The sequence below is a fragment of the Columba livia genome, chromosome 7, assembly GCF_036013475.1.
Source record: "Columba livia isolate bColLiv1 breed racing homer chromosome 7, bColLiv1.pat.W.v2, whole genome shotgun sequence".
NCBI lineage: Eukaryota > Metazoa > Chordata > Aves > Columbiformes > Columbidae > Columba > Columba livia.
In genome coordinates, this window is record NC_088608.1 from 34,762,200 (window position 1) to 34,775,373 (window position 13,174).

General features: G+C 49.0%; 1 protein-coding gene across 3 annotated transcripts in view; it reads left to right on the forward strand.

Moving 5' to 3' along the window:
* The first annotated feature begins 317 nt into the window (after nucleotides 1-317).
* Nucleotides 318-13,174, forward strand: part of SH3BP4 (SH3 domain binding protein 4) — a 37,718-nt gene continuing 24,861 nt past the window's right edge. Inside the window, exon 1 of one of the 3 annotated variants that reach the window (XM_005513122.3) lies at nucleotides 318-471. The gene's annotated coding sequence lies outside the window, so the exon portion shown is untranslated. Of the gene's footprint in view, nucleotides 472-7,537; nucleotides 7,727-7,776; nucleotides 8,234-13,174 lie in introns of those variants that run through there. The other 2 variants (XM_021280355.2, XM_065069208.1) reach the window with 2 other exon arrangements.

Here is a 13,174-nt window from a genome sequence, read left to right on the forward strand (position 1 = left end):
CCTGTCCTGCGTGTGTGTGATTTGTACTCTCCCGCACACGTCGGCTCTCCTGCAAGGCCGCTGTCACACACCCACTTTGCACGAGAACTGACCTTTGCACAAGCACTTCATAGAGGGAACTACCTTTTGCACACACATTTTGCACGACGGCCACCCCCTTGCACAAGGTGCTCTTGCACCCCACGTGCGTACGCCCTTTGCACGACGGCCGCCCCTTGCACAAGGACACTCCCTACACACACGTGTTTTACACGAGGACCGCCCCTTGCCAACGATGGCTGTCGCCCCCCCTCCTCCGCTCTCTATAAGGACACCCCCTCCCACCCGCGCAGCTGCACGCGCTCTTCCCCGCCCCTCCCCGCGGGCGGCCCCGCCCCATGACGTCAGCGCTGGCGTGGGGCGGGCAGTGCGAGCCAGGAGCAGAGCGGGGTCGGGTCTTGGTCTCGGTCCTGGTCCCACCGCCGGTGCCAGGTAAGCGACGCGCTACAGGGTAGCGGGCGGGGGGGCACCGCCGGCGGGAGCGGCTGCCCCGCTGTCTGCGGCTCCACCGGGGGCTCCCGGCACCGCCCCGCTGCCAGGGAAAAGTTTGCGGCGGCGCCGGGCGGGCGAGCGAGCGGGCGGCAGGAGTCGTGTTCCCCCGCCTTGGCGGGGAGGTTGCGTCCGAGCTCGGCCGGTGTGGGCAGCCCGGCTCCGCGCCTCCGGCTGCTCCGGCCGGGCGGTGATAGGGCGCGGGGCGCTCCGGGGCCGGTTGCGCCCTGTGGGTATGCAACAGCGTGTGGGTCTGTGTGCGTGTGCAACGCTGGGCGAGTGTGAGTGGAGCGTGTGCAGTGCTACGTGTGTGCACACTATATGCATCGCCCTGCAAGCGTGCGTCGCTATATGCATGTGTGCTCATATATGTGTGTCAGCCCCATGTGCGCGGGAACTGGGGGAGCCCAGCTGCCATAGGGTGGGAGCCGCCTCAGCAGCGTCTGTTCCAGGTGGTGTGTCCCGTCCCCGCTGCCCCACAGAGATGTCTGCTGCCAGAAACTTGCTTGCATCCCGATCATCGTATGCTTTAGGGGGGCTTGCTCCACCCAACCAGCACTCAGTGCTTGCAAGCCTGGCCCCAGCAGCTTGCCTCTTGTCCCCCAGGTCTTGCTGGTGCTGCCAGGAGGCTCAGGTTCGATGGGGGTCAGGTCCTAGGATTGGCACCCCTGCACCCAGTGGGGAGCCCTGGACAGCCAGGCGGACGCCAGGGTCTTTGTGCTTGACGGTGTGACCGGGTGTACTCTGGGGACAACGCACAATTGTTTCCTGGCCTGCAAACTTGTAGTGATGTTTTACGGCTGAGGCTGGAGGGAGGCTGGGCTGGCTTTTCTTTCTTTTCTTATCGGCCACAGGTGGGCTGTTCCCTGGGAGTTCGGGGCTTTTTTTTTTTTTTTTTTAAGACCATTGCACCAGCTGTGCCTGGCATTTATTTTCTGGGAGGGTTTGCCTGGTCGGGACTCACCGGTGTCATGGGGTTGCTGACCTTTTTGCTCCTTGCTGGCTGCCCGGGGGGGTTTGTTTTGCAAGCAGGGAATGCTATTCAAGGCTTGGTTTACAGCCGTTCCTGCATCACTGTTGCTTGCAGGACTGAGTTTGTGGGAAGAGGTGGACTCCTGCAGGTGTGTTACAGGGAGGCATGAATTGGTGGTGATGTGTTGCAGCCTTGGGCTCAGGTACTGGGGTACCCATTCAGGTTTTTTGGGGACCCCCATCTATAAAGATGTTCAGGAGTAAGCACCTCAGCAACAAGGTCAGCTCAGCTGTACTTACACTCAGAGCAACTTGGGTACAAAGAGGACAGTGATGCGGTTTTGCGCGTCCCTTAACCCCTGTTTCTCCCCTAGATAAGCCACGTTGCATCAGGCCCAGAGGTGTAAAGGGCTGTGGGATACAAGAGCATGCATATACCTAGCATCGCACCTGTGCTCTGTTCGGAGGGAGGCTGAGGAATCATCTGTAATTGCCTATCACCTCCTCTCTGGCCTCCCTCTCCTGGCTAACACTACCTGAGATTTGCAGTAATTTAAGTTAGGGCTGTTAATGAGCAGAGTGGCAGTTGGGGTAGAAGTTGAAGTTGTGTTGACATCTGTGTCTAGATAGCAAAACATCCCCCTCCACTCTGGAAAAGGACTCATCCTTTGTTTCCTGGTGTCTTAACTGCAGCAGTGGGATGCTTAGATTTGCTTAAAAACAAACAAACAAAAAGGTACTGAAAATAACATGCCTTGTAGCTCTGAATATCTGTATCTTGTCCTAGCTCTTGCTCCTGTGTAGCAGGTCAGTACCGGACTCTATGGGTGCCCTCGTGCAACGTCTCTGGTAACAGCTTTTCCTCTCTTTTCTGCTTTTTTTTCCTCATCCTTTCCAGCAGTTAGATGCTTACACAGGATTGCTGCGCTCTACATTGGGCTTTACCCTCTTTGGCTGTAAGCAGCAAGCAGATGCAGGTGCCCACAGTGCTTGCTGGTGCCCCATACCATGGACCTGCAGCCTCCACTGAACGTGTGTCCTCCTGGATGGGGATTTTTTGCTGGCAAAGATGCCAGCTTTCTATATATATATGTATTTCCAAAATAATTCTGGTTGGGATGAGGAAGAGAGTGTGCTTTTCAAAAATAGCAGCGGCGTTACTTTTAATCAAATAAAGCCTGAGCAGTGTGGTGCTGCGTGGAGTGATTGCAGCCGTTGCTTGCCTCTGTACTTGACATCCTAATTATGTTTTCATTTTAATGAGAAGAAAACTATTTGTGAAGCAAAATATTTATTTTAGCCTGGTAGGGTTGTTCAGAAGAGCTTGTATCTATGCTAAGAAGGTGGTTTAGACACTGCATTTTTTTAAATGAGAGAAACATTTAAATACAGCAAGAAGCTTTTCATCACAGAAGCCTGTCTGCACAAAGGAGCTACCAGCTGTAGAGGTCAGGACGTGAAGGGGAATTTGCATTCTCCTTATTTTTCTTATTTTTCAAGAGGCCCTGCAAGTTGCCTCACCTCCTGGCTTGGTGGGTGGATTTCTGACAGCAGGTGAAGCAGAAATGAATGCAAATAACCTTGCCTTGGAGTCTCTCAACCTTAGTTTGGCACCGGTCTTTTCTTTCCTTTCACAAATTCATTCTGAAAACATCTGAGCTCTGCAGAATTCCCCGGAGGCTCCCAATTAGATGCTGAGGAGGTGGGATGGGTTTCCAGCAGGTCGAGGTTTGCTATCCCTACAGAAGTTGTGCTTTGGATTGGTAGGGCTGGCTGTAATGCTGCTTGACCAAGAGTGGTTCTTACTGGGTGTTAAAGCAACCAGCAGCATCACAGAGGGATGCCCATGGCGCAGGATGGGTGTCCATGCTGGTAGAGGGGTACCCCAAACAGGGGGCTGGACATCTGTAGCACACTGGCTGTGGATTGCAACTCTTGGAGGAGTTTTGTGGCCAGACATTGACTTTCCTGGTGACCAGTGGCAAGCTGAGTTTGAAAGAGGGGCTCAATCAATATTTGTACTTATTAACCATAATATATATGTTGCAATGTATACAGTGAAATGTTCTTCAGTACTTCACCCTTGCGGGGCTTTCAGTCTGGTTTGCTATTGAAGTTTGCTCAGATGGGACCTCCTGGTGGTGATGGGATGGGGGCAAATGTCAGGTTTCATAGGTGGCTTCGGTAGCATCGTGCATGTGTTGCTCTGTATGTTAAACAGCTTGCTTCTCGCGTTGTGGTAACACCTCGGGTGCAGTACTAGGCTGGTGGGTTTGTTGCAGCGGGATTTTTATGTATACTACCTGGGATGGGAGATGATGGATGCAGGAAGGTGTTTGTTGGGAGCAATGTGTGACTGCAAAGCTGGGTGCTGCTTGAGGTGTCCTGCCCTGCTGGGTTACCAGAGGCATCTCTGCTGTCAACACCAGCTGACGGACCCATTACGGACCCTGCTCCATAAAATTTGTAGAGCGAGGTTTGAGCTTAAAAAGCATAAAATGAGCCTCCCATTGTTTCACACAGGACCTGAGCTCCTGGGTCAGAGTGTGCTCCTGGTCTCTGTGCAAGCGGAGGATGCTTTGCTTTTGCTTTCTTGTTGTGAGCATGGTGCAAACAATCCCTGTGTTAAGCCTGACAAGGGGCCAGCGTTTGGGCACAGGGCTGTCATTGTTTGAGGACGTCGAAAGCACCATGCCAGCCTTGGCTGGGGCAGGGAGCACGTGGACCTCTTGGTGCTGACACAGGGGAAAAAAACTTCTGCCCGTGGTGGATGTGACTTGGAAGCAAACCCTTGTGAGGGTCAGTGAGACCCTGGGGTGTGCTGGGGGGCAGTGTGGGGACTTGTTATGTGCAAAGAGGATGAGTCTGATTTCTTTCCCTAAAGGACCCAAAGGGGTGGTATGGGGATGCAAGGACAGCCTTGCTTCTTCATTATGAAGCTGCAGGGTTTATTAAATTCAAAAGTGAAAATCTTTGTGGCCATAAATAATGTTTGGTTTTTTAATAAATAAGAAGGGAGAAAGCACTTGCAGGACCTGTAACTTTGGCTGATGGGAGCAGATCCTCCAGTGGGCACATGCATGTCCTGACAAGCCCCTTTCCTTCCAGCACAAAGCCTTGGCTTTCTAGACGAGGCAGAGAGACTTGCTCCCAGCAGGCTTGATGGTCTCATCTGTTTTTTGTTTAATGCTCAAGTGATGCCTCAGTTCCAGTAACACCAAAACTGTCCACAGAGCTGTGCTGAGGGATAATTTTGGAGGACACCTGTGGTGTCACTCCCCTTCCATGCAGCCTTGGGTCCTTAATTTCTCCCAGTGGTCCTTGGAGTCAAATTATTTTGCTGTATTTCTGCTCTCTTGGGCTTGTAAAGAAAAGCAGGAGAGTATGGGGAAGAGGGTGTATACTGATGGCTCACAGCCAAGGGAAAATGAAGGAGCACATGAAATCCCTTTGCTCCTTGGGGTGGTTTGCAGATCTGGCAGGCAGCCATCCTCCCCCTGTGTGTGTTGGTGGTGTTTCCAGGGTAAAAGTCCATTTTTTGATGGGTCATAGAGCCGACTGTAAAACTTCCTATTTTCTTTCATCCCATCCTTGGATTCACATTTTTCTTCTGAAGTCACTGGTCTCCTATGAGCAGCATCTACTCTCTTTAATCTCATTTTTTTGAGGAAACTTAGCACTGTCTACAGGCTGGCCAGTCTGCTGCTCCTCCATTATGAACCCCTTGGCTAGTCTGCCCTCCACCACCCACACAAAGTATTTCTAATTTTAGTTTGATTTCATTTGCATTTGTACAAGTGTTTTTTTGTGCCGAGAGGTAGTCATTCCCAGCTGGCGTATCAACAGGCTGCTGAGGAGCATAACGCTCCCATTACCAACAGAAGAAAATGAATTGCAGGTCCTAGGGCTAAGTGTTCCTGCGAGCTCCTACGCGAATAGTTGCTCCTTCTCTGTCTGGATGAGGTGTTGCTTCAGACCCATCAGCAGGAAGGCGGTGCACATTGCATCCCATCTCTTTGCCAGCGATGGCTCGGCTGACGCACACCATTTGCATGTGTAGATGATGGATGTGCAAGCAACTTCATAGCCTCTAACCTTTATATATTAAAATACAAAGCTGGAAGGTGGCTGAGTCACTTTTTTTTTTTTTAGTAACCTCTTCTGTGTTTCTTCATTGTCTGGGTGTCTTTGCGCAAATTGGAGGGACAGTAAGAATGCACGTCTGGTTTGCAGTCCTGTTAAACTATGGGGAGAAAGCTTCAATAATAATAATAATGTGAAAGCTGTTCCTTTTCACAGTGCTCTGTAGGCTCTGAAGTTGCTTCCTCTGCCCCCTTCTCCTGCCCCACAGGAGCATCCCATCGTTTTCAGGAGGGGAGATCACTGCCACGAAGCGAAACCAGATGTTTTCCAGCTGACTTCAGGAAACACCCTTTCGATGCAGCAAAGAAACACGGCTGCAGTATGTAGTTGTTAGGCTGGGTTCCTCATCCCGTGCTGCAAACAAGCCCTGTGCAAAGCTATCGGTTCCCTCTCCCCAGCTTGCATGGTAAATTGAGCAGCCTTTGTGCCGGGCCAGCCTGACCGCACTGCCTGTATAAAGTGCTTGAAGTTGTCTTTTAGGGGGAAGGCATTAGCATGGTGTGCGGTCTTGTTTGAACACTGTTGGCTGTTTCCTTAGGAACAGAAAAGGCTCTTTTTCTTTTTTTGCAGTTGAACAATGGTGCGTGCCCAGCTTGGTCAGTGGAAGAGCAAGGCAGGTGATGCTTTATGGTCGCTACTGCCCTTATCTTGCCAGCGAGCTCAGCAAGGGCTTTGCAGGGTTCATTGCCAGTTGCAATGGTGGTCCACTGTGTGTCCTGCTCAGGGCTGCCAGCATGGTGGCATTTGCACCAGCAAAGTGTTTGGGCTCTTTGTGGGGAGCACGAGCCATGTTATGGTGAGTTAGGAGAGTTGAATTGGAATAAGTCCATGGATGGGCTTGGTTGGACCTCTTGGCTGCAGATCAGCATCAGTGCAGATGTGGCTTTGGCAAGTGCCAGGGCTGGCTGGAGCATCCATCAGTTTACTCAGCATGGTGGAGAAGATGCTTGAGTTGTATATCTAGAAAACACCTACACTGGGTAAAAGGTGGAGGAAAGGAGCATAAAGAGCAGGAATTTGAGTAACCAATGTGGTGGTTGCACAGGGAACTGAGACCAAAGTCTCCCAGGTCTCGCATGCCTCATGGAGGACAAATCTGTTCGAGCTGGGGTCATGTCTTTGTGGGAGATGTTAAAGCTGTAGCTCGGGGTTATTCCCCACTGCCTTGCTGTTGTCTTTGTTCGCATCCGTTCCCAGAGCAGACGGGGGACGCTGGGTCCCTCAGCGCAAGGGCTACCACAGCTATAATTAAACAAAGAGAAACTTTTATTTTTTTGTAACTGATCCAGCTTCCGGAAAATGGCAGCTAGCTGAAGGCAGGGAAGCAAAACAAGCCTTCGCCCCGCCAGAAAACACGTCCTCACCCCTGTGGCATTTCCTTGCTTTCTTTCCCCCCTCGCCAGCCTCCCTCCCCAGCCCCTCGCATCCTGACCACTGCATTGAAAACCTGCCATCAGATTAGCTGTGCCGGGGTGGAGTTGCTCTCTGCCAGCATGAGAAGTGTTTCCCAGCCGACAGCATGCATGCAAACTGAACCTTGGAAATTGCTCTTCTTTCTCCCACCCCAGACCCCTCCATGCATATATATAAATATATATATATTTTTTTTACCCTTTGCTCACAAACCCCGTCATTAGCAAATTTTTTCCGTGCATGTGGCTGCACCTTTGGTGCAGATTGAGTTATTAAAGTCCTTAAGGAAGCACAGGGAACAGTTCGTAATGCATGTGGCATGGGAGCGAGCGGTCCTTTGCAATTCCTTTGGCTTGGAGTTACAGAAAAGAGGAGGAGATGGGAGGAGAGTGCCTCCCACATAAAGAGGAGGAGGTGGGAGGAGAGTACCTCCCACAAAAAGGGGAGGAGATCGGGGGGGTGCTTTCCATAAAAAGAGGAGGAGATGGGAGGGGTGAATCCTGCAAAAAGAGAAGAGGTTTGAGGTGAGGGTGCATCCTGCAGCTTGTTTTCCTAAGCACTGGCTTCTTCTTACCTGTGGAAACTTGTCTGCAGATTTATTGGAGCAGCCTCTGGACAAGTGGTACCTCTGCAGGTACCTCCTCACCTTTGCTTGGACAGAGGAAGCCAAGTAGGTTTTTTGGGGTATGGGACTGAAAACACAGGGCACAAAACAATGGGGTGGCTTGTTTGTTGTTTATTTGTTTTCGTACCAGCTTCCCAGGATGTGGCTCCTTTCCAACACTTTGTGGCAGCCGTCCTTCTTGTCAGGGAGCAAAACAGTGGTGGCCACAAAGCAAGCCTTTCTTTTGGCCTTTGCAAGCATTCTGCTTGGTTATCCCTGAGCAAGGGCTGTGGACGGACAAAGTATTTACTGTTCCTGGGAGATGGCAATTACCTTGTCAGTAAAACAGATAGCCCATGCTGCTGGCTCTGGCCTTGACTGGCTTATCATCATAAGAGTTACGGGCAGCATTGCTCGCTTCCCGGAGCTTATCACGGCTGCTTTGCGGCAGACTGGGGGAAAGATGCTCTGGGACTGGGACATCAGGGTGGTGGGTCTCCTCCTGGCACCATCCATCTGATACAGCGTTGCCTGAGTCTTCTTCATGCAGAGTCTGTCCTGCTTAACCTGGAGGTAAAAAATAGATTAAAGTTTGGGGTTTTTTCTGTGTTGTTTTGTGTTTGGGTTTTTTTTGTGGTGGGTTATTTTGTTTGGTTGGTTTTGGTTGTTTTTGTCAGTGAATGCTACCAAGAAGCAGCTTGGTGCCATCAGTAAGTGCTTCCAAGTAATTTTTCCACATGTCTCCTGCTGCTCCTGAGGTGTGGCATATGCTCCCTGGAGAGAGCTGGAGCTGTGCACCTGAAAGTTAATCGCTGCTGAAAAACTCTTTAATTAACTCAATTAGCCAGACAGTCCATCTGGACTCTTGCAGTGACTGGTGAGATCTGGTGAAACAAGGTCACAACACTGCCCTGAGGAGGTGGTGACGTGCCGTGGTCTCCAGTGCATCCCACTTTTGGACCCGCAGGGAATGCAAGATGTTTTTCCCAGGAGGTGTGTAAAAATTCTGTGTTGACATTGAGCAGAGATCCCAAATACTTTTGACTAAGCAGGGATTGCTTTTCTTTCTTTTTTTTTTTTTTGCTTCTCTGCCTGATTTTCAGCACCTTGCCCTGCAAGAGGACAACCCTGCGGCTCCTCGGAGGTGCAACTGGCCAGAGCAGCTGGTGCCTCTCCAGCTCCTGCTCTGCCTATTAATAGGAGCTATTAAAATGTTCACCAAATCCAGGATGCAGGACATGACTGGGCATGGAAACAGTGAGCAAAAAAAAAAAGCTTTAGCCCAGCATGCTGTTTGAGCAAAGGAATGCATGGGCCTGCAGCAGAGATTTGGGGAGGGTGAGCATTTAATCCCCTCTCTGCAAATGCCCTGCATCAGGGGTGACCAGGTGTTTTAAACCCTTGCCTTACAAGCATCCCAGGGGAAAGCTGCTTGTCATTCTGCTACTGGTTTTCCTGCTGTCCGGCTGTGATGGGAAACTCCAGTGCAGGCAGATGGAGAGGCATCTTTTAGGTAATGGGGAGGAATGTGTGTCCTCAAAGGTTTGTGTGCCTGCAGATAATACTGGAGAGAAACTGAGGCACACACATTGCCTGGATTCATGTAGCAGGCTGGCAGGAGGTGATGCTACCCACGTGGTTGCCGTGGGATGTTTATGTGCACAATGTCGTTCTTCAGAACAAGCATCCCTTGCATGGTGCTGGGGAGTCTCTCCTGGATGGTGTGGGGAGATCCCAGCTCATCCCTGGCTCCCAGGCAGTGCAAAGGCAGAGGAGTCAGCCTGATTTATTATTTTTGTGGGTTTTCCTCCCCCCAACTCCTTCTGCGGACGGGATATGTGGGAGTCATTTGGATGCAGAGGTCTAAGCCTGACCATTATAATGCCTACATAGCGCTGCAAGCACTTTATCCTCTTTTTTGACTTTTAAGTATAAAATCCTCATCCCTCTTCCCACAAAAAAATGTGAGTAATGTTAGAGAAATTTGGGATGAGGCCCAGCATACGATCGGATATCCGGCTAAGCATGTCTGACTTCTGAACTAAAAGCTCCCAAATGAATAATGTGGCAGAAGAAAAAGCTGATTTTGAAGGACTGTATTTTATGTTCTGCTTTCTCTCAAATCTTCAGTCTGTGAAACTTGGAGATGGCTGTTTTTATCACCTTGGTATACTTGTTTTATATGGAAGTACTAATATGTTGCTTTTCCTGTTGAAAACAAAGCTGACAGTAGTAAACACTAAATTAAAAAAAAATTACTACCAGCTGTCTTGTGAATGCACATGATATATTTCGGTTTATAGTCTTTACATGTGCTTGGTGAGTTGTAAATGTTGTTTACTGTGATAGTGCATGGTAAAAAAAAGTTGGTTTCAGGGTAAAACTGGGGATTTGGGAGACTGAAATGCCAGTGGATGTTGCTCTTAGTAATGATGAGTGGCAGTGGATGTCTGTCTTTTGGTTTTCTTTTCTCATTCTGGACAGTGACAAAAAAGTTTCCATTTCTTTCCTGTTGATCAAGTACACTCGTGTTGTTTGTCTAAATATAAATCTGTCCTAGTGCGTCAGCTGTGCCTGGGATTTCACTTCTTTCATGTGTCACTTGAAATTTTAATTAAAAAAAAAAAAGTTCATTTGCATCGGTTTGATATTTAAGCTTTCTTTTCTCATCAAGAGCACGTCTAATTCTGGCTTGACCCTGGTGCTTTGAGTGTAAAGTCCTGCAAGGCTGCACGTGGCATCAGCCGGCCATGTTGGAGAAAGCTCTTGCTGCCTCTTCTGCTTGTCCTTGCAGAGCTGCCCCAGCGCTGGCACCAAGATCTGCCGCATTTCTCATTGCGAGTGGCGTTGAGATACAGAAGAGCTTGATTCTACAGGGCAGAAAGTCTGGGGTGTTGCTGTGAAAGACTCTGAGAAAAGGAGGTGTTGTCTAAGCGAAGATGGTGAAGATGGCCATGGGTGGTGCCCTGGCATGTTGATTGTACCTGCGATTGTCTTCTGTAGCCAAGAGCCTGCTTCTTGTAGATTCCAACCGCTGCTTTAGATATGGAGCCAAAATTAAAATACACACATTGCTGTGGTTATCAGAGCAGCCTTGAAGCAGAGGTGGTGGTGGGATTGAAGTTACTTTCCATAGGAATCAATAAATGGAGCATGTTCTTTGCATATGGCCAACATGCATCTGACCCAATGCATCTGTCCCTGAATATGTGGGGCTTTTGAACCTGATTTTAGTCCTTACTTTCCAAAATGAGGTATTCTTCTAGAGACAGCAGACAAGCTTTGGGCTTTTCTGTATACCCCTGGCTGTCAGAAGCAGCTTTGTATTTTTTCCTTTGATATGGGTACTTTTGTGTTGACCTAAGACAACCCCATGCCATGGCTTATTGTGCTTTATCCCCAACTCAGGCTGCAATAATCCAAAATTTGGTGGTGTGGCTGTTACCACAGAAAGCTCAGCGGGGATGAATGGAGCACCCGGCTCTTGGGCTCAGCAGGAGCCTCTGAGGTTCCTCAAGACCTTGTGTCTTGGGCTTGAGAAGCAAGGGAGGTTCATCTCCTTAGAGCTTCGCCTGGGGCTGACTTACTGGAGATAGCAGAGAGGGAATAACTTGCCCTTTAGAAATATTCCCTCCACAGTGGCTTAGAGTTCCCTGTGTTTTAGGGGATGCTCCTGCAAAGATGTATTGCTGTTGTTTGATGCACGTGTGGGAGGGTGTTCTGTGTTTGCAAGAAGAACAATGTGAAAGGTTGCGGAAACTGATTTCACTCAACCACAAAAGCTTTGCTTTATGCAGGAAAAAAATCTACCATTATTTTAAGATGACGTTCAGGTGTCATTTTACTTTTGCCTGTTGACTAAGGCTGCAAACACCATATCTGAAATTCAGCCCTGTTTCACCCTGACGATGAGAGCGATATTGAGCAAAGGTGAGATTTTTGTCGAATTTATGGAAATAACCATTTCTCTGCCTCTTGCTGAAGAGAGGCATCTTTCCCCAAAATGGCTCACCCCAAAGAAGGTTTTGTCCCAGCATAGAGAAGCGGTGTGTTTTTGACACTGCAACGGTGGAGGTTGTGGTCTCATTTCGTACCACGTTAATTTTGAGAGTGTCCAGACAAGGGCCTCATGCATGTTTAACTGACGTAAAACTAAACAGTTCAAAGTGCGTAACTTTGTTTGCAGGTAAACCCTTCCAATAAACGCTTGGGTCTTAAAATGATGAAATTGGTTTCTTATCAGCTGTCTGACCCATGATGATGGGATAGAGCAACTTTTAACCTGGCAGGACCCAAACAACAAACTGAAGCACAGACAGACAATCGGGTGGGTGTTGTTATTTTTTGTGGGTTTTCCTTCATGGCACCATCGATATTATGGAACATGCTTGGAGCCACTGCTTGGATTATATCTGGCATCCCTCACCCCCAGGCTGTGTTCCTTGTAGTTAATTTGCAGGTTGCACGAAGGCTCTGTGCAGTTTGACGGGCTTTAATTTCAGGGGTAACTAATTAAACAAGCAGGTGTGGTGTTTGCTCATGTGTTGCATAAACACTAGCCTGTTTTGGTTTATCTCAAACACTCTTCTGCCTGGCAGAGGTGGGTGTCTGCACCTGGAAAGCTAATTCTGTTCAATTCCCACCTGTGGACAACCACCAGTCTAAATTAAGGCAAGGTCTTTGCTGCTGAAAACTGCCTGAAATGAGCTGTATGGTCTTTTGTGCCACTGTAATGAGTCTGGTGTTAAAAGCACACTATGAATTGAAGCAGGAATGCTTTCTGGAATGGGTATCCAGCTCACTGGATTTGCAGGTGAAATCAAATTGAAAAACCAATGCTTTTTGCAGCAAGTCCTAATCAGCACTCTGGGCTGGAGCAAGTGTGTGTCTTCATGTCCACTTCTTGCTTCATGCCTTCCAAATGGCATCATCACCTGGGGGTTTGCTGTCCAGGTATTGTACTGCTCCCAGCGAGCTTGCCCTCTTCCCAACATGGGTGTCTGGACCAGGGATGAGGAGCATCCCACCCACAGTTAGGTTTAACCCCACTGGTTGCTTTCCTGAGAGAAGACCATCAGCTCCAGCAAATGGTTAAGCTGCTTAAACCCAAGAATCATGGGGAAGCTGGTTTGGAAGTATTTGCCAAGGACAGCTGCTTAAAAAACAAAAACAAACAAACAAAAAGAAGGAAACAGAAAGAAAAGGATGTTTTGAGGGAATTCATTGCAGTGTCCTGATTTCATTTGTTTCTGCTTACTCAGGCTCATTATGGTTTTTGGCTCCCATCAGCATTTTTCATGTAGCTGAAAGTGTCATGTAATCCACCAACAGATCAACACCCAGACTCATCAGCAAGGTGTGTAAGAACATTAGATCAGGGGTAAGCTTTCAAGCGAGCTCATTGCTCGAATGAGTTCTTCAGTTTGATAACCCAAAGACGTTTTATTAATGAGCTAGAGAATGTGGCTGCTAGGTGGTGGTTGCTCAGTGTCCATGGACATGCTTAGGCAGCGA